Genomic DNA, 20,183 nt, shown 5'->3' on the forward strand with positions numbered 1-20,183 from the left:
GTCCATATTGAAATGGTTGAAGGAGAGAACAACTATATCCCACAATAAACTTTTTGAGTGTGTGCACTGTTTTGAAGAGTGCCATGTATTGTAACAGTCTAGTTACTTAGTAAGGTGCTGTGCAAGTACTTAGACACTATGGAATTGTTGACAGTTGCATTAGTTATTCTTGATAAATATGAGGATGAGTAAATACCAGATTCTGTATTTCACTATAGAATCAAAGATGAAATACAGGGCATGCAAAGAACAGATGCTTAATGTTTTGGAATTTGGGTTGCTTGCATTATTGGGAATAGTGTTATGCCAAACAATTAAGAGATTTTAAATCACAGTGGAGACACCCTGAACATTTTCATACAAGTGTTTAGCAGAGGTATATACACTGTCATAAATATTGTATACCATATTTTTTTATAAAATTAATGTTTCAGAAATGTACGTGTTACATCTGTGTGATAATCTTGAGAATTGTGTGGTACTTTCTAAATCTAACAATTTAGACTAGTTTAAGGCATGTCTTAGTACACTGGGTATTCATTGAAGTATTTGACATTATTGCCATAGCTAGAAGACTAAATTGTGTACCGTGTGTAAATGACTTGTAAGGCGTAATTGCTCAGTTATGTGTCATTGGGACAGATGCTGTTTGTAAGAAGTTAGAGCTTATCCTTTGCTTGCTGCTTTTGCTGTACTTTAGTGCATTTTAATGAGTAATTTTGAAACTATTTTCTCATATGCTTAACAAAGGTAAGTGCGTAACCATTGCTATACAAGATCTGCCTAAAATATAATTTTGCTGAATTTTGAGAGGATGAATGGGTGTGTACCGTTGATAATCATCTCACTTTAGCCGGTGTTAGTTGTAAACTTGGTATGTTTCCTGGAGTGGGGCAAAGGGGGAGGATCTGTTCTGGAACAGTGTCCAGAACCCTTGTTTAAACATTCTTAATATTACTGTCATGTTCCAAACTGATATCCTTTCAGTATTCATTGATTTATGGGAACAAAGAGAATCTGACAGAAGACAGGTTAGCGGGTTACAGGGGGTTGTGGCTTCATTGCAGTATTGTATTTGGTAAAATGCTCATGGAGTAACAGGCATGTGGCTGGATATGCTGTCATCTTTACTGATGAGTGACTAATTGCCTCAATTTTTTGAATATTTACACCTGGAAAGCACCATTAAGAGGCGCCATCAAGTAAAAACTTCAGGTGGACCACTCTTTTGCTGACAAAGAACACATTGAGTATGACTTTTTTTTTTTCAACTTTCTCATGCACGCCTTTTTGCTACATGGAGAAGAAAAAGTACACGAGCTTTAACTTGAATGATTTGTCTCTGGAACCCGAATCACACTGCCCAAAAAATCCATGTAACTTTGCATGTACTTCAGAATTTCATGAGACAGAAACCCATGATTTTCCCTATACTGGCTTGTAACAAGCTTTCCTCATCTGCAGATCTCGGGTAACAATTTTATGCATAGAAGTTTTATCCATCAGAACACTTACTGGATGTTTGGTATTCAGAAGTTCACAATGTGAGTCATGTTGACTTGGGGTTTTCTCATTGACAAGCATTCGAAATAGCTTCAGTTCTCCACCTTCTTCTAAACCTCCTTTAATATTAATTTAATTTAGTATTTGAAAACTTGCATTTTCAAGGAGAATATTTCCCCAAAGTCTTGCTTCAACAATGGGAATGTGTCAGTGCCAGATAAGTTGAGCCACACAGAAAATTAGGTGATGTATCATTGCTCAACAGAATGCTAAATCCTTTGCTTATGCAAACACCATAAAAGGTTTCCAGTAAGTTTGCAATTTTTGACTGAATAAGTGTGTGGAGGCAACTTACTGTGGACACATTTTGAAACTTACAACACTTAACCACTAACTCTAAGTGAGCACACTGTGGGTAATAGGTGTGCAATTAAAAATTGTGGTATTATTTTTTGAACTAGTAAATGTTAAATTTACTGCCTGATTTGGGGAATAAATTCCTTGTATGTTGTACAGTAATTTAAGAGATGACGTCTTGCCTGATAAAGACAGTTTTGAGCAAAGTTGAAAGACTTATCAACATTCTTGTAGACCTTTACAATTAACCCATCAACAGATTTAGCTTCAAATTTTGACACTACCTGACGATGTGAGCTTGGGAACAGCTGTTTTTCATAGCAGAAGTTGTGCCATGTTTGTTATCTATGAGGTGATGCGACTTGTCCTGGATGTATGGTAACGAGATGTACTTCCTTTACAATAAAAATAAATGTTGCTCATACATTTTTAAGGTTTCTGAGATGGCACCTTAATTTTTGGCAGTTATAGCTTCTTTTAATGTTGTTATGTGTAAGCAATTGGAACCTATTTTTGTTATCTTCAGATTTTGTCTTTGATTTTCTGGTTATATTGTGGTTTAATTGACAAACACTTTTGTGTTGTTAAATGTATGTGTAAATATCTAATGTTAATACCAGTAAATTGAAAGCAGTACCTTGCTGATAATTAAATTGAATGTTGGGATCATTTTTGAATCTATGGGGACTGTTGTTTGGCAGAGGAATTGTCATGTAACTTGAGCAGCAGAGCAGTTTCAGCTCATCAGATAAATAGACTACATTGTCACAAGTTACTGAAAGGCACAAATTATTGAAGTGTCATTTTGCAATAAGACATGATGTTTCGGCACATTGAGATGAAGGCAGTCATGGGTTGTGAAAAGAGTGCCTTCATAATAAGGGACAAGACATACTGCAGTGGCACCTTCTTCCTTCAGGTAAGACAATTGAATTTTGCATGACAGCAATGTGAAGTTTGGTGCTGGCTGCATGAATAAACATAAACCTGGGTTCATGAAAAATAGTTTTTCAAATGTGTCAGTCATAGAGGGACTACTGTAATGATTGAAATCTCTGCTCACGTTCAATTAATGAAAAAGAGCATGTGATCTTAACAACCTAAAACGGAAAGACCATACATTCAAATTTTCTTTCTTCCCTGCACTTTCCAACTAGAAAGACTAATAATGAGATCCTCAATGCCAGACTGATTGTGATTTCATCTTCACAGATTGCATTTTAGTCACATTCAGTAGTTTGTATGTTGTACTCTCTTAAAATGACTTTTACACCTTTCTGAAACAGCTGTTATTTAGATGCAGTGGTTGAAACAGTCAGAAAATCAGTTAAGATAAACACCATCATGGGAAGGGGATTTATCTGAGATAGCCCGTAGTACAACTGCTTATTATTACTAGGGAAAAATAATAAATGCTATTTGTTCACCTAAACAAGTCAACTCTACATGATTTCATAAGTGAGATATTGCTCAGACAGTAGAATTTCAGAGGCAATTTTTCCTGGGTACTGGTGTACTTTTGAGTATCAACATTGTTAAATGATATGAAGGTGAGGCTTGGGGGGGGGGGGGGGGGGACGATGACACAACTGCTCTATATTTGTGTATGAAACATTCCAATATTGTGATGGCTGACTGCATGGGTATTGGGTTACTTGGTGGCTCAGACATGTGATGACTGTATCCTTTGACATTTTTATTCTTCAGAATGCATGGTGCTGTTGGCATTTCTTTTTTACTGATGATAATTCCTGTCTCCCTGGAGCTCAATGACATGCTGCAAATATACTTCCTACAACTGAATTGTACTGACCATGACTGGGATTTTTGTGAAAAACATATTGCATTTAGACCCTTACTTCATATGTGTATTACATAATTGTAAAAATATTCTTCCATAGTTTTGGCTAGTATTACTGGACAGTAAATCCTGTTACTTCACTTTGTATGTGTTAGTGAGTGGCATATTCCACATGCACAAAAGCAGTCATCCCGTGAGTGGTATAGATGGACTGCAGAGCATATGCAACAGTGTATTGTGCTATATTACAAGTTCACACGTACACACATTCATGGGTGACTGGGATAAGGGGTTGTGTTGTGTGGAGGGGGGTGAGAGGAGCAAGGAGACAGGGAGTTAAAGTGAGGGCTGGAGTGAATGGAGTGCGCTTGACTGCTGTGAGGGACAGACAGCAAGGGAGTGGGCTATGAATGTTTCACAGGTGAATGTGAGAGTGTAGATCAATGGAGTGAAGTGGGCGGAATGGCATCAGATCTCCAATGCTATAATCAAACATACACCTCTCTCTCCTGTCACCCTCCTGAACCAGCCGCCAAGGAGCAACTCAGTTATTATCATATATCTCCCAGAACTGGAACCATTTAACTATATCCTCTGCCAGGGCTTCATTTACATTTTCTCCTGCCTTTAAAAATCATGTTCATCCTGCCACACCTTGCAAAACAGTACACCACTGCCTTCACAAAGTACAGAACATCCTCATTTACTCTTTGCCACACCTGGCCCAACCTCTTGTCACATGGTTTGCATCCCTGTGGAATACCTGGGCGCAAGGTTGGTTCTATAAACCCGCCCTGCCCATCTCATTCCATTACTGCCATAGATGTATCCTATCCCATCATAGACTGAGGTGACAAAAGTTGTGGGATACCTCTTAATATCCTGTTAGACCACCTTTTGCCGGGCATAGTGCAGCAATTCGACATTGCACGGACTCAACAAGTGGTTAGAAGTCCCCTACAGAAATATTGAGCCAAGCTGTCTCTCTAGCCATCCATAATTGTGAAAGTGTTGCTGGTGCAGGATTTTGTGCATGAAATGACCTCTTGATTATGTCCCATAAATGTTGGATGGGATTCATGTTGGGCAATGTGGGTGGTCAGATTATTTGCTCGAATTGTGCGGAATGTTTTTCAAACCAGTCACAAACAGTTGTGGCATGGTGACATGTTTGGGGAACATGAAGGCCATGAATGGTTGCAAATGGTTTCCAAGTAGCCGAACATAACCATTCCTGTCAATGATTGGTTCTGTTGCACCAGAGTACCCAGTCCATTCCATGTAAACACAGCCCACACTATTAGGGGCCACTACCAGCCTAAACAGTGCCTTGTTGACAACTTGGGTCCATGGTTTTGTGAGGTCTGCGCCACACTTGAACAATACCATCAGCACTTACCAACTGAAATTGGGACTCCTCTGACCAGGCTATGGTTTTTCAGTCGTCTAGGATCCAACTGATACGGCCACGAACCCAGGAGCGATGCTGCAGGCGACGTTGTGATGTTAGCAGAGGCACTCACATCAGTCTTCTGCTGCTGTAGCGTATTAATGTCGGATTTCATTGCATTGTCCTAATGGATAAATTCGTCATATGCCTCACATTAATTTCTGCAGCTATTTCACACTGTTTTGATTGTCTGTTAGCACTGACAACTCTGTGCACCCGATGCTGCTCTCATTTGGTAAGTGAAGGCTGTTGCCCAATGTGTTGTCCACAGTGAGAGGTAATGCCAGAAATTTGGTGTTCTTATCACACTCTTGACACTGTGGATGTTGGAATATTTAATTTCCTAACAATTTCTCAAACACTGTGCAAAACTGCAATGGCTGCTCCACGATCCATCACATCATCTGTGTCCTTCTCTGCACCTCCCCTCTCCCTCTGCCCCCCCCCATGCTCCCCCCTCCATCCCCTCTGAATTATGTACATGAAAATCAACACTGTAGTCCTCCTGGTTTCAGTCTCCACTAAACCCCTTTTCCACACCTATCTCCACTCCATTTCCCATGCCTCCATGTTACTCCAGTAATTTACACTTATACTTTTCTCACCACAGGCTTCCCTTCCTCTGCTCTGCCATCTCCCACCCTCCTACTAGCCTTCTCTCACTTTTTCATAAGGCCTGGTCTGCACCACTGTAGGCTCTCTGCTGCCACGTTCCCAGTTGTAAGCCTCCTTTCCTCGACCCATTCCTTTTTCTCTTCTCCCCCTTGTTTTTCTCACTCCATCTAACACAATTCCTAATGCCAAAACTGCTGCAGCAGTTGGACAATGTAGTCAGCCAGGACAAGATTGCTGTGCATGCACATTACTGGTGTAATAAGGCTTAGACAACCAAGACAATCCTATGGGGTCACTAAGGACAGTGGGTATCCAGGCACTAGGAAAAAAAGAGGAAAAATTAGGGGAAAATAAAATGATACAAAAAAAATCGAAAATTTGATGTGAATCGATGTATGTTACAATTGGTTCTTGGCCAGATCCAAGATTTTTTCCACTCAGGGACTGTGTGTTGTGTTGTCATCAGTTTGTCATCTGAAACACAAGTAATCCAATTGGCACTGCATAACAAGACTTGCACCTGGTGCTGGGGGTGCTGAGAGAGAGAGAGAGAGAGAGAGAGAGAGAGAGAGAGAGAGAGAGAGAGAGAGAGGGGGGGGGGGGGGGGGGAGGCAGTACTGCCCATCACAATATTTGCATACAGTGCAGCGAAGCAGAACACTACAGGCTTCACATTGTTATTTTTGTTCCTTGGTCACAAGGCTGAAGCTGCAATGGATATACTGCGCCTGTTCAACTAACTTGTGCTCAGGATGACTGTGTGAAACACCTAATCCCCAGGACCAAAGAAGCAAGGCAGCTGGCTTGCAAATGGACACCCAGGAGAAAGACTGAGATTGCTATAACACCAAGAATAGGCCTGTGAGAACAGTCTGGGAGACTTGGTATGGATTGTTATAACTGTGTGGAATGTGGGACTACTGGAAAAGCTATTAAAGCATTACTTGATCGTCCTTCAGCATGTATGTAGTCTTCATCAAGAAGACAAAAGTGCAGAGATGTCATCTGTGTCCTCAATGTGAAACACTCTTACAGTTGGGAGTTGCATATCAATGATGGGAAGTTCAAGGAAACTGGAGACCCATCCCATTCAGCAATCTTGAAACTTCAAAGGGAAGATGCTACTCATTATGAAGGGGATGTAGCAACACAACCAGAATGTGAGGCTCCACCAGTGCCACCATACAGAGGATCATTGATAAGATTTAGATCCATGGTGTTTTAGTTGGCTCCGGTGAGAACTTCTGAAACTGCAGGTCGCTGTTCTCCGGGAGAGGGCGTTGTGGTGGTAGCAGTGTGGCATAGTGGTTATCGTTGCTGGCTGGCATGCTGCGGGTCACCCATTCAGACTTGACTGTTGCTAATTATGTGTTGTGTAGAATATTCGATGTTCGTACAAATAACAGCATTGTAGATAATTTGATGTTTGTATAAATAGGTGCACCCTCTGTCCAAGAGGTCAGTTCAGTTGGCTGTGTGTTGTTGTCATGTGCTTTCAGTGCTAGGTGTTGAACTTCATTGACAACTATGTCATAGGATTTGGACTTGAGTGTTGTTTCAGTGTAACAATGCATCCACGAGCTGTTGAGAGAGTGCTCCTCAGTTGTGGTAACAATGCCATATGCTTGTTGCCATCATCCTTATACACTGGTGACAAGCCATGGGATACTTCCTTTTTCTTAGCGTAGTGCAGAAACTCCACATGGCATCAACTCAATTCAGTGGAAGTCAAATGCAGAAACATAAAGCCATGCTGCCTCTGTAGTTGTCCATAATTGCAGAAGTATTGCTGGTGCAGGATTTTGTGCACTTACTGATCTCTTGATTAAGTCCCATAAATGTTCAGTGGGTGACCAAATCATTCATGCAAACAGTCCGGAATGTCCTTCAAACAAGTTGCAAACAATTGTGGCCTGGTGACATGCCACATTGTCAGCCATTAACATTCTGTCATTGCTTGGGAACATGAAGTCCATGAATGGATGTATATGGTCTCCAAATAGTCAAAAATAACCATTTCCTGTCAATGATCAGTTCAGTTGGAGCCAAGGACCCAATCCATTCCATGTAAACACAGGCACACCATTATGGAAACAGCACCAGCTTCCACAGTGCTTTATTGACAACTTGGGTCCAAGGCTTTGTGGGGTCAGTGCCACACTTGAACATTACTGTCAGCTCTTATGAACTGAAGTGGGGACTCAACTTTTCCAGTCATCTAGGGTCCATCCGATATGGTTTTGAGCCGAGGAGAGGAACTGCAGATGATGTCACACAGTTAGCAAAGGCACTCATATGTGTCTGCTGCTATAGCCCATTAATGCCAAATTTCACCACTCTGGCCTAACAAATATGTTCATTGTATGTCCCCCATTGATTTCTGCAGTAATTTCATGCAGTCTTGGTTGTCTGCTAGCACTGACAACTCTGTACAAACACTGTTGCTCTCTGTCATTAAGTGAAGGCTGTTGGCCACTGTGTTGTCCATGGAGAGAGGTGATGCCTGAAATATCCTATTCTCGGCACACTCTTGACTCTGTGGATGTCGGAATATTGAATTCCGTAACAAATTTTGAAGTGGAATGTCTCACTCATCTAGCTCCAACTACCATTCCGCAGTCAGTTAATTCCTGTTGTGCATCCGCAGTCACGTTGGAAACCTTTTATATGAATCACAGGAGTACAAATGACAGCTCTGCCTCTGCACTGCCCTTTTATACTTTGTGTATGTGATACTGCTGTCATATGTACATTTGCATTGGCTGTGACATAACAAGTGCTCAATTCATCACAATATAAATCAGTGTTAATGTCCTGCATTGACCAGGCCGTCTTTAAGGTTTCCATACTGTGTCTAGCTATATGCCCCCATCTATTTTGATGGTATTATGAGATATTTTGATCTCGATAGCTTTTTCAATTGCACTATCACTCTCGTACCGCGCGCCGTGGAATTTGAATCCGTGCCAGAAGTTGTGGATGTCGAAGATCCATAGAGGTCTCTGCATCATCGCGCCGTAAGCTGTGGTGGTGCGCGCCTACTGGCCCACTTTTAATGTGAGGGCCCCACAGTGGAACACGTGGTTCCAGCAGCCAATAGCGGCGCCCCCGATAGTGTACTTAATTGCCTGCCTCTTGCTCAGCCAACCAGTCTAATCTCACGTACGTCTGTTGACACATCACATCGTGTTAGACAGCTTACTTACTTGTTCTGTGTACGAGTGGACATGTTTGTTAGGTTTCCTTGTCACTCCGTTGTTGGATCTTGTTGTTGTTGTTCGATCTGTCCTTCGTTGGTCGTGTCTGTCCACGCCCATTGTGTTGTTCGCGGTCCTCTTTGCAGGTCCTGCCGCGCTTTCCGTCATTTCCACCCCAAAACCGTCCCGGTGCCAGTTACAATAATCAGATACCCTTAACATTTTTAATGAAAGAGTTGTCATAGAATATTCTTGTTTTTGTCCATTTTCTAATGCCTGTTGACCTATGACCAGCTTCTCCACATAGCATAGTCACAGATACATCCTGTTTAGTTCAGCAATGTTTTGTTTTTGCACATGGTCTGTTCGGCGTAGTACTGTCTGGAACTGCATAGTATTTTGTAAACACTGGGAGTTGTGAGACTTACTTTACCTTCACAGTTGTCACGAGTTGCCACGAGTTGCCACGATGTAGCTGGTGGTGTGGAAACTGTATTGATGGTATGCCTCTTCAGGAGCCATCTAATCTTCCCTTCTGCTCAACTGCAGAAGTTTAAAAATGCAAGCTTTTTACTGACCGCCTTGATTGTGTTGTACTTCACAGATACCTCCTGAAACTGCTTGTGTTATTTGTTTGTCATTGTAGCTATTCTCTCAAGAATTCATAGGTGTTTCAATTCTTGTCACATGCTTTTGGTATCAGATACAGTTTTCACTTGAAGGACCAAGGTCTTTAGAACATTGCACTTTTGGACTGGATGGTGATAGCTGAAAGTATGCGGGTATCAGTCTGCGAGTTCACTTCCTGAATAAACTGTGGCTGACATACACATTTTGTTTTTGTGTGGGCAAGGATGGCAATCAAGGGCAAGGCCACCACCCTTATCCTCCAGTGTGAGCTTGATACAGTCATGGATGTTATTGACATATTACAAGAACTCTCCCAGTTGTTCGTGCTTATGTGATCCAATAACAGATGTTTTGTCAAAATAATTTTTTGCTGTAAAAACAACTCGGCATTGCAGTTTGTACCAACAGTATGACATCAGGCAGACTGTGCACACGATCAGCTGTAAATGGACATTCATTAGAAATACACACACAAATGCATTCAACACCGCCTCTGTCATTATGAAGGCTGACAGTTGCTGGAATAGCATAATTAAAGAAACTATAGAGTCCAGAATATCTTAGAAACCTATTAATAAAAATGCCAATTTGCAGCTGAACACAGCATGGAAACTGGCTATCAGGAGGTTAAAGTGGGCGCAGCAAATGTAGTGTGGGAGTGCTGCTATATACAACAATGGACAGAACATTAGTGACTTCACAACCAGTACTACAACTATATAAGGATGAGGGAAGCAACCAAAAGCAGTCAGTTAACACTTCACAATATCAGAGGGAGCACTAGGCCAAAAACTTGTGGGTATATAACCACTTAACATGGTTAGAATCCCGAGAAGATTTTATGTGGGAATATTGCCTCAAAAAGATGGATTCAGTTCTGAAACATCTTTGTTCAAAGAAACTGTCAAAAAATTGATTGTTAATAGCAGTTCAGACCCATTCCAATACATCTCTCTGCAAACAAGACTATTTTATCCACTAACAAATCAACAGACGCTCAGTAGTTCATTAACTGTAAATGCATACAATACCTGAAAAGCACTCAGCTGGATCTTTGTTTAGCAAAAGAGAATAAATGTGTGGCAAACATTTTTCCTAAAGGATTGAAATGCATGAACATTCACATTGTCTTGTGAATTCCTGCATTCACTATGAGCGATGGAAAGGATGTGGAGCAGTTTGTGGAATTTTACAAATAAATCTAAAAAGACACAACATAAAATAATCTCATTCACGGAAAAATTGGCAATATCACATACTGGAAGAAGAATAATTTTCCTTTCACTGTTAAATTATTTGAAATTATGATTCAGTACTGTAAAGATTACATAAGAAACCACATAGCTCTGTTTAGTAGCATAATCATTTAAATTAGAACAACATTATTTCTTTTGTGGCAAGAAAAGTAAAACATGCAAAAAATCAAACATTTATTGTGTACAGAGTTCCTTTCTGTCATATATAATACTGTTCAAGACATTTGTAAAATTAATATATTAATGGGAGTGTTTGACTGTGGCAAAGTAATCAGAGGTATTTCTGAAAATTCTTCAGTGAAAAATTGGCAAATCATGTAAATCATTTACCCAGGTTAAAAATTAATCATCATTAGACTCCATCACTTGATGATTGAGTCCTAAAGAATTAAGAAAGCCATTTAATCCATAGCACATGTAACAGTCTAAATTTGTTGAAGATCAAGGACCAGGCTTTTTTTGAAACATCATGGTACAGTGGCAGGATTTAAAAAAAAAGCTCTGTGGGTACCTCCAAGGCTTAGCTCAAGTCATTAAACCTAGTGTTTAGGCTGTGAAGCATGATACCATCTTGCACTTAAGGAAAAAAGGCTGTGCAGAACTTTAAGTCTAGGAAATGTTGTTGTTGTGGTCTTCAGTCCAAAGACTGGTTCGATGCAACTCACCATGCTACTTGTTCCTCTTCATTTCCGAATAACTACTGCAACACCCCCCCCCCCCCTCCCCCCCCCACACACACATACACACCTACAACTCCTTTCCAGTACTAAATTGATAATCACTTGATGCCTCAGAATTTGTTCTCTGAACTACTCCTCCTCCTCCTCCTCCTCCTCAGATTTTGCCACAAATTTTTTCTCTGTTTCATTGTATTCAGTACCTCCTCACTGGGAATGTGATCTACCCATGCAATTTTCAGCATTCCTCTGTAGCACCACATTTTAAAAGCTTCTATTCTCTTCCTTTCTAAACTGTTCATCATCCACATTTCAATTCCTTACATTGCTAAACTCCTTACAAATACTTTCAGAAAAGACTTCTTTACACTTAAATCTGTATTCAATGTAAGCAAATGTCTCTTCTTCAGAAACACATTCAACTGCTCTTCGTAGTCTTTTGCTGTCTCTGACAGAATTGAGATATCGTTGGCGAACCACAAAGTTTTTATTTCTTCTCCCTGGACTATAATTCATACCCCAAATTGTTCTGTGGTTTCCTTTGCTGCTTATTCTATGTACAGATTGAATAGTATTGAAGATAGGCTACAACCTTATCTCACTCCATTCTCAACCACTGCTTCCCTTTCATGCCCCTCAACTCTTATAGCTGCTGTCTGTTTTCTTTACAAGTTGTAAATAGCCTTTCACTCCCTGTATTCTACCTCTGCTATCATGAGAATTTAAAAGAGAGTTTTCCAATCAACATTATCAAAATCCTTCTCTAAGTCTACAAATGCTATATTTATAAGTTCACCTTTCCTGAACCTATTTTATAAGATAAGTTGTAGGGTCAATATTGGCCTGCATGTTATTACATTTTTTCAGAATCCAAACTGATCTTCCCCAAGGTTGGCTCCTATCAGTTTTCTCACTCTTTTTCTATAAAGAACTAATTTAGTATTTGGCAACAATGAGTTATTAAACTGATAGTGCAGTAATATTCATACCTGTCAGCACCTGCTTTCTTTGAAGTTTGAGTGTATTTCACGTGTTTTATACATCGTGTACATGAGGTGGAAGAATTTTGTCATGGCTGACTCTTCCGAGGCTATCACTAGTTCTAACAGAATGTCATCTACTCATGGAGCCTTGTTTCAACTTCGGTCTTTCAGTGCTCTATCAAGTTCTTCTCGCATATCATATCCTCCTTTTTCATCTTCACCTACATCCTCTTTCATTTCCATAATATTGCCTTCAAGTTCATCTCCCTTATATAGATCCTCTATATACTCCTTCCACCTTTCAGCTTTCTCTTCTTTGGAATAAGAAATATAAAGGAAACATTGCAGACATGGGCCTTAAAAACAAAATCGAATCTACAGCTTTGTTACTTACTTAGTGATTAAGTGCAAAACTATGGAAAAAAATCAGTATTTTATGTAAGACTTTGCAGTCTGAGAATATGGACCTGTACGTGATCTCGTAGGAATAACACTCTCACAAACTGTTTCATGAAGGTATCAACATCAGTGAACAATGAATTATTAAGTGAAAATTCAGTAACAGGCCAATAAAGACAATAAAGAAGCATTTAAATGGAGTTTATGAGGGTGAGAGACAGTCAGAACTAGTAACTAGATTTGGAGTGACACTTTTCTTATGATCTTATTGGCACCATTTATTTGGCACTAAATATGTGGTTTCAAAGAATGAAGAAAGTTACAGATGCTTACAAATCTCTGTGGTTAAATGGCAAACTAAACTTCCAAAGGTTGAGGGATGAATCCCCAGTTGGTCACATTTGTGTGTGCGAAAAACATTGATTAGCGCAATGGTTTGGAGCTCACATTAAATTGGTTAGGTAAGACAGTTTGAGCATTACAGGGAGGCAAGGGCATAGTATTTGCAGCAGGACTATACCAAGTAAAGCAGTGTAATGTCAAAACCAAATTCTGGATTGTAGATGGCTTAACATTTTTTAAAGAACCATACATCTACCGCTTGTGATGAAGGTCTCAAAAATCAAACATTTAATTTTACAATGAAGTATAGTCATTGCTTCCAAGTCATCCTAACTTATGAACAATAATCCTCATGTACATAACAGTACTTGGGTTTGTTGCAAAAGCTGAGTGTTCTTCTTCAGAGCTAAAAAATGATAGTAAAAACCTTCTTACTTTCAACAATGCTTCATTAACAGTTAGTATAAAATTTTTATTTTTCTAAACTAATATATTTTTAATTTTCCTCATTTTATTTTGTGTATCTACAAAAATATGTTAGTTAAGAAAAATCAAAATTTTATGCTACTTGTTAATGAAGCAGTGTTGAAAGTCCATTGTACTACTTACATGCTCAGATAGCCATGCACATTAAAGCACCACTTCTGGGATGGGAGGAGTTCCGGCTCCTGGTCGAATCTTCCCAGAAGATTAGCAATGAGGGTTGTTGTGTCAGTCATCTTGAATGTGTTTTGTAGGCAGATTCTGACACCCCACTGGGTGAAAACAGGGCTGATATCCAATTCCCACCTTAGTTACATGATTTGCAAACATTAAGAAAACTTTTGTTCACACCCACATTAATAACACTATGTGCAGACAATTGGGGTCTGCACATTCTGTACTGGGGGTAAAGTGATTATGACAAGTAGGACAACCGGCCATACCTCGAGCTAACAGTCCAGCTAACCAAATCTGTTGCTAACCATGCCGACCCTTTGCTGATGCAGGACAAAGACTCAAGAAACATGAGAGGAAGACTCTCTTACTACTTGTATGCACAATTTCATTAAAAATTCAACTTGGATATTGTGCAGTATTCATTTTTTACAACTAGAATCACAAATATAGTGTATCAGAGCTAAAGGTGTCAAAGATTATACTTTCTTTTACATCAAACTATAAAAGGTAAAATAAATATTATTTGAAAAAGTTTTACTTATTAGTTTTGCTTTTTAAAAGGCCCACCTTAATTTTTAAGCATTTTTTTAAAACAATGATTTTATAATTGTTTATTATTAGATTGCAAAGCCAGACTAAATAAAAAGTTCTTAGTTTCTAAAACTGAACTGACCTGTAAAATCTCTGAAAATAATCATCTGAACTTTCGTTGTCTTTTTCTTCTCCTCTCTCTCTCCTCCTCCTCCTCTTCTTCTTCTTCTTCTTCTTCTTCTTCTTCTTCTTCTTCTTCATCATTGTCCTCTTCGTGTATAAGATAGTCTTCACTACCATCAAGAGTGTTACTTATGCCACACATCTTGAAAGATATAATAATAATGTCTTCTCTCACTCTAGACATTGTCTATTTACCCTCTGGCACACTTGCTAGATCATAGGTCGGTTTAAAGCTCCCTTTGGCGTGAATTCATGTTGAGTTTCATCCATCATCCATTTGTTCCCTTCCTCTCTCGTACACACTTTAAATGGTTGCGATCGTAAATTAGGTCCTCCCTGAATAACAGCAAGCTGTGTATTTCACTGTCTCAGTTCCTTTTTCACATAATTTTTCAAATGACTACTAATCCGATCCGGCACAAGAAGAGAACTCTGCAGTTAAGCTCCTTTCCATCTCTTCCACACTCGTTAATCTATAATTTCATACCCGCCTCGTCCAGCCAACCCTTGTCATGTACATGAACGCCACCACCTGATGGTACTTCACAAGGTTTTGGCCTTGTTTTGCACTTGGAAATGATCAATGGATAAAATTTAGTATTGAAAGCACAACATGAAAGGACAGCAGTGTAGTCCATTTTCTCATGTCCTCTTGTTTTTACAGTTACAGTTTTAGCACCTTTCATGGCAACAGTTCTGTTACTTGGAACATCAAATGTCAGAGAAGTTTTGTCCGTATTTGCTATTTGGCTTAGTACCACATTGGTTTTCTTTCGATGTTGAATGATAATGTGATGGAAAGATAATATATTCTCTTCATACTTTTGTGGCATTTTCTGAGATATTTTGGTTTTGGTTCGAATGCTAAGTCCATGATGATTCATAAATCTGTAGCACCAACCAGCTCCACCCTTAAAGTCTGTTAAGTTCCACTATAGTGTTATGTTAAAAGTGTGTATTTCAGTCATTTTATATTAATTTCATTGCCATTTTGACAGTGTTCTTTAATCCATTTCAATAAATCATCTTGTAATTTTGGCCATTTTGCATTCAGTTCTCTATTTGCACATTTAGTTTCCCTCATTTTTCATTTCTTCTTTACTAGCCTGCCAATCACAAATGGTTTTTTCTGTTGGTGTAGAGCCAAAATGGTGCTCAGCTGCTCTGTTTCCATATTCTTCCGGAAATGCTACTACTTTCAATTTATAGCCCGCATCGTGTGAATACCTTTTATTTTATTTTATTTTCCATTACAAAACTAGCTACTTACAAAAATATTACACTTTTACCCATAACGGAAATAATTTTCAATTTAAGTTCACTGGCACCATAGACTGCAATGACACATCATAGGCTAGACAGTGTTCTGGGTTCATAATGGCAGGACGACTGGAAGACATTATTATCAAGCTTGTGGGTCCCTGCAACTCGTGTTTGTTGCATCACTGCATGGGTGCTGCCAGTTGAATCCAGTGTTACCAGATACGACAGTTTCCCACTAGCTTGAATATGTGGCCATTTTTATGACTGGTGAGAATTTTAGATCAAAACACTGGTTTCTTTATGTTAGTTTTGAGTATAAGAAGCATCTGTATTTTGTAGCCAATTTTTTGAAGAAAAAGTTGCATGTTACAGTCCGTAAAATATGGTATATAATGTTATAAATGGAAGTCCCTCACCAAGTTTTTCTGTCTGTATGTGAAGTCTAATCTTTGGATCTACTGTAGGGATTTTGATATGGTTTTCACTAATAAACTGATTCACAGGGAAAGCTTATGTATATCACTACATATTGCAAACAAGTCACCTGACAGTAGATACAGGGATGGACAAAAGTATGGGAAAACAACACATTACCATGCCTTATACAATGTAGGAAAACTGGTGGAATTCAAAACAGCTTTCAGGTGTCTCGGAATGGATAAATACAGGTCCTGTATGGTCGTCAAGGAATCTTGTACCATTCTGCCTGCAAAATGGTGGCAATTTCAGGTAAGGATGATGGAAATGGATTGTAATCACACACCCTTCCCTCCAAAGAAGACCACAAAGGCTTAATGATGTTGGGATCTGATGACTGTGGTGGCGGGGGGAAATGTGACAACGCGTCTTGATGCTTACAAAAGCAGTACTGGACAATGAAAACTGGATGACCAATGGTTCTGCTGTCATGGAACATAGCATCACCATTTGGCAACAAACTTTATACTATGGGGTGGACTTGATCAGTCAAAATCGTCACACAGTACTTGGCAGTAATGCAACCCTGCAGAGCAACTGCAGGGCCAGTGGAATACCTTGATATTGTCAGCTATATCACCATCAAATGCTCACCATGTTTCAGTCATGGTATGTTCACTCAGCCAGAAGTTGGAAACAGTTTGAAACAAGTCATGTGACCAAATTACTTTCTTCCATTGCTCCATAGACCAGGTTTTATGGCTTCGGCACCATGTTTTCCTGTTATGGGCATATGCATCACTGATGTGTGGTTTTGAAATTCCAGCTCACCATGCACTTTCCACTTTACGGAGCTCCCTTAATGTTGTTTTGGTGCCAATATGGTTCACTAGTGTGATATTTAGTTCTGCGGTGACTTTTGTAGCTGTTGTCTTCCTTATTTTTCATCACAATTGTCTTCAATGACACTCCATCAAGATCACTCAACACACGCTTTCGTCCGGGTTGTGACTTTGCGGTTAATGTTTTTCTACTTTCCCTGTATATTTTCAGTATGGTGCCTCCTGAAGCACCATACACGTGGGCTAGCTAGGTTATGGAAGCACCCACCATATGAGCACCAACAATTTGCCCACATTAAAATTCACTTGGCTATGGCATAATGCACTCACAACTAAATTAAAAACTGTTCTGACCCTGCCTGACACCTGCAATGTATTGAGGATATTGCAGGTGCTGTGTGAAGTACAAAAGCACAACCTGCAGGCTTGGCTAGCATCCAAATGTATGTTCAAACATACATTTCTTGCTGTGTTTCCATATTTTTGTCCAATCCCTGTACTTAATGCTACTTATGCAAAGCCAGCGCAGGTGAATAGTTATTTATGAAATGATGTGCAGTCTAAAGTTATGAGTTGAGATAAGCATTTAGAAATCCTCCCTAACTGATGTCATCATAGACTGTTTTCTGGACATACTTTTCCATTATTTCCTCACCACTTACATTTGTTTCTTGCGTGGGGGCGGGTTACAGCAAGTCCACTGCAATTTCAGGATAGCTGTATTCTCCTACATGTACTGACCTTTGGAAGATGATGTGTGTTACTTGTCTTGTGTCTGTCTTTTCATATAAAGCCTAGCATGGGCCTTCCACTGCTCAGTGCCATTTTCTTTAGTGAATTCATTCTCTGCACTAATCTTACCTTCATTAAATGTGTTACATTTTGTTTGTTTTGTAGTACTTTTATTTAATTTTCCTTCACAACAAACCATTAATATTATCTTGGGAATAACGAAGTGTTTATAAGAGAAAGTGATGTCTACTTTCAGATAAAAAAGTCTTAAGAGGAAAAGAAAGATTTTTTTGTATGTTCACAACATTTTTGTAAACAGAAATATTACCTTTAATCTGGATTTTTTTAATACATTTGTCAGCTTTCATTTCAGAAATAATATTTTGATGTTTATTATTAGATACTTTCTATTAAGATTCTCCTTCCTTCATTTCTTTTAATCAGCTTAAATGTTATGAAACTAATGTAGGTTACCTTCTTACGAAACACAAGTGCTTCCAAACATATCAGTATTTCTGTCTGTAATGAGTGCATTAGTATATTGAAACATTAGAATGGCCAAAATTAATGCTGCCAGCAGGAATGATCATTACCTGTGGAAGACAGATAAAAAGTAAATATTTTACAGGTAATTATGAACTGGAAATTTGTGAATTTTTACTCTTAATACTGAATGACAATCAGCATGTGGATGATGATACATAATTAGCAAATTCTTTAACACTTCTGGTCTTAAAGAAAGAAAGGGTGTGACCATACTATTTGTTTTATTGAAAGATATAGTTAAGAAATGTGTAGAGGACTAGTATATGTATTTACTGTAGGTGATGGATTTGTTTCTTGTGTGAAAGCAGTCAGAACATATTTTCTCAGGAGAAAACTTCCTTTCTTTGTGTTCATTGCTTAAAATTTTTTTTTTGTACATAATAACTATTTGGTTTCAGTAGTAACTTTGTGTCGCACTATGCCCATATTCAATGATGTATGGACAAGCTTTGCATTTAAATTGTTGCATAATCTGCTAATAATTGTAGTATGACAGATCTGTAATTACTAGTTTCTCCATGTTCAGAGACTTCTGTTTATTCAAATAATGAACAGCTGCTCCAGTTGCTGATGTAGACTAAGTCCACAACTGTTTCAGCCTTCACATTCCGATCATTTTCTAGTGTATTTGAAAACTTTACTACTGTGAAGCAACATCAGATGGAAAACATTTTTATTTGACTTTGCTTCCCAACAGCAGAATTTGCAGACCCTCTTTAAAATGTCCTTGATGTGAAGACCAAATTTGGTTGTGGACTTAAATAAAGTATATAACAGCAGCTGGAGTGGCCTTCCATTAACAATTGTGTAACTGTTTGGAATAAAACAAATATCACATATGAAGTCACAGTAAAGATTGGCTTGTTGACAGTTACGTATGGTCAGTCTCGTGTTTCTTTTAAAATTGCGTCAGTGCTGCTCTAGTGTTCGAAAGTTTAATTGAGATAACATTTGTTGAATTTGATGTCTGGTTGATGCAGAAGGGAAGGTTAAACACATGGCATTGACATACAACAGCATCTAAAACATGTAAGTAGACAAGTTTTGGAACTTCAGAGAAAACTTGGGAAGTTTCTGCCATAAAAACAAAATAGTGGTGGGGCAAAATGGTTACCCCTAGCTGCCGAAAATGATTGGTGACAATGTTTTAAAGCTCTCTCTTGGGAATCGCTTCCATTACTGAAAAAGAATTGTGTGTGAAAGCCCTAAGTGACACCTGATAATGATACATTGCAGTTCATCTCCCATAGGGGTCGCATGTTTGACCTGTATGGTCCAGAGCTGGAGACTTCACTGAACACTCAGTGCAGGGGATATTTTTCACCTCGGAGAAGTTCATCCACCATAGCAGCTCAGTATGAATGACCATTATTGTCCATGAAGGTGAATTCTCTATCAGGTTCCCCAGTCCCACATGGTTTTCAGTATCTCATTTCTTTACATTGATTCAGTCTAAATATTTCTACCTTCACAGTAAGTGGACCCATCTCTGCCTCTTTGTTTGTGGGATGCCCATTATCAGATGGCTGGATTACTTAGTAACTGCTCTGAGTCTTAAATTTGTGAGTCTATTGGGGAAACTGAAACACTTCAGGCAATTGTAAACTCAGCAAATGTCATTGCCAGAGCCAGCTCTTGTAGTGTGGTTATTCTCAGTTAATCGTGTTACTGTTATACCATGACCATCTGGCATCCAGTTCCTTGGAAGTTCAATGCCCAATGGAGGCACTTGACCTAGATGGACGTTAGTGGGCATATTATCACAACAACACTGTGCTCATATCTGTCTCGCGTGTGTG

General features: G+C 39.1%; 1 protein-coding gene and 1 long non-coding RNA gene across 2 annotated transcripts in view; both read left to right on the forward strand.

Moving 5' to 3' along the window:
- Window positions 1-20,183, forward strand: part of LOC126298077 (8-oxo-dGDP phosphatase NUDT18) — a 142,074-nt gene that overhangs the window by 46,351 nt on the left and 75,540 nt on the right. The gene's annotated exons all lie outside the window — the stretch shown is intronic.
- LOC126298078 (uncharacterized) overlaps window positions 383-20,183 on the forward strand; it is a 25,375-nt gene continuing 5,574 nt past the window's right edge. The window contains exon 1 of the long non-coding RNA XR_007552589.1: window positions 383-2,779. This is a non-coding gene — a long non-coding RNA (uncharacterized LOC126298078). The remainder of the gene's footprint in view (window positions 2,780-20,183) is intronic.

This window comes from Schistocerca gregaria, chromosome X (assembly GCF_023897955.1).
Source record: "Schistocerca gregaria isolate iqSchGreg1 chromosome X, iqSchGreg1.2, whole genome shotgun sequence".
NCBI lineage: Eukaryota > Metazoa > Arthropoda > Insecta > Orthoptera > Acrididae > Schistocerca > Schistocerca gregaria.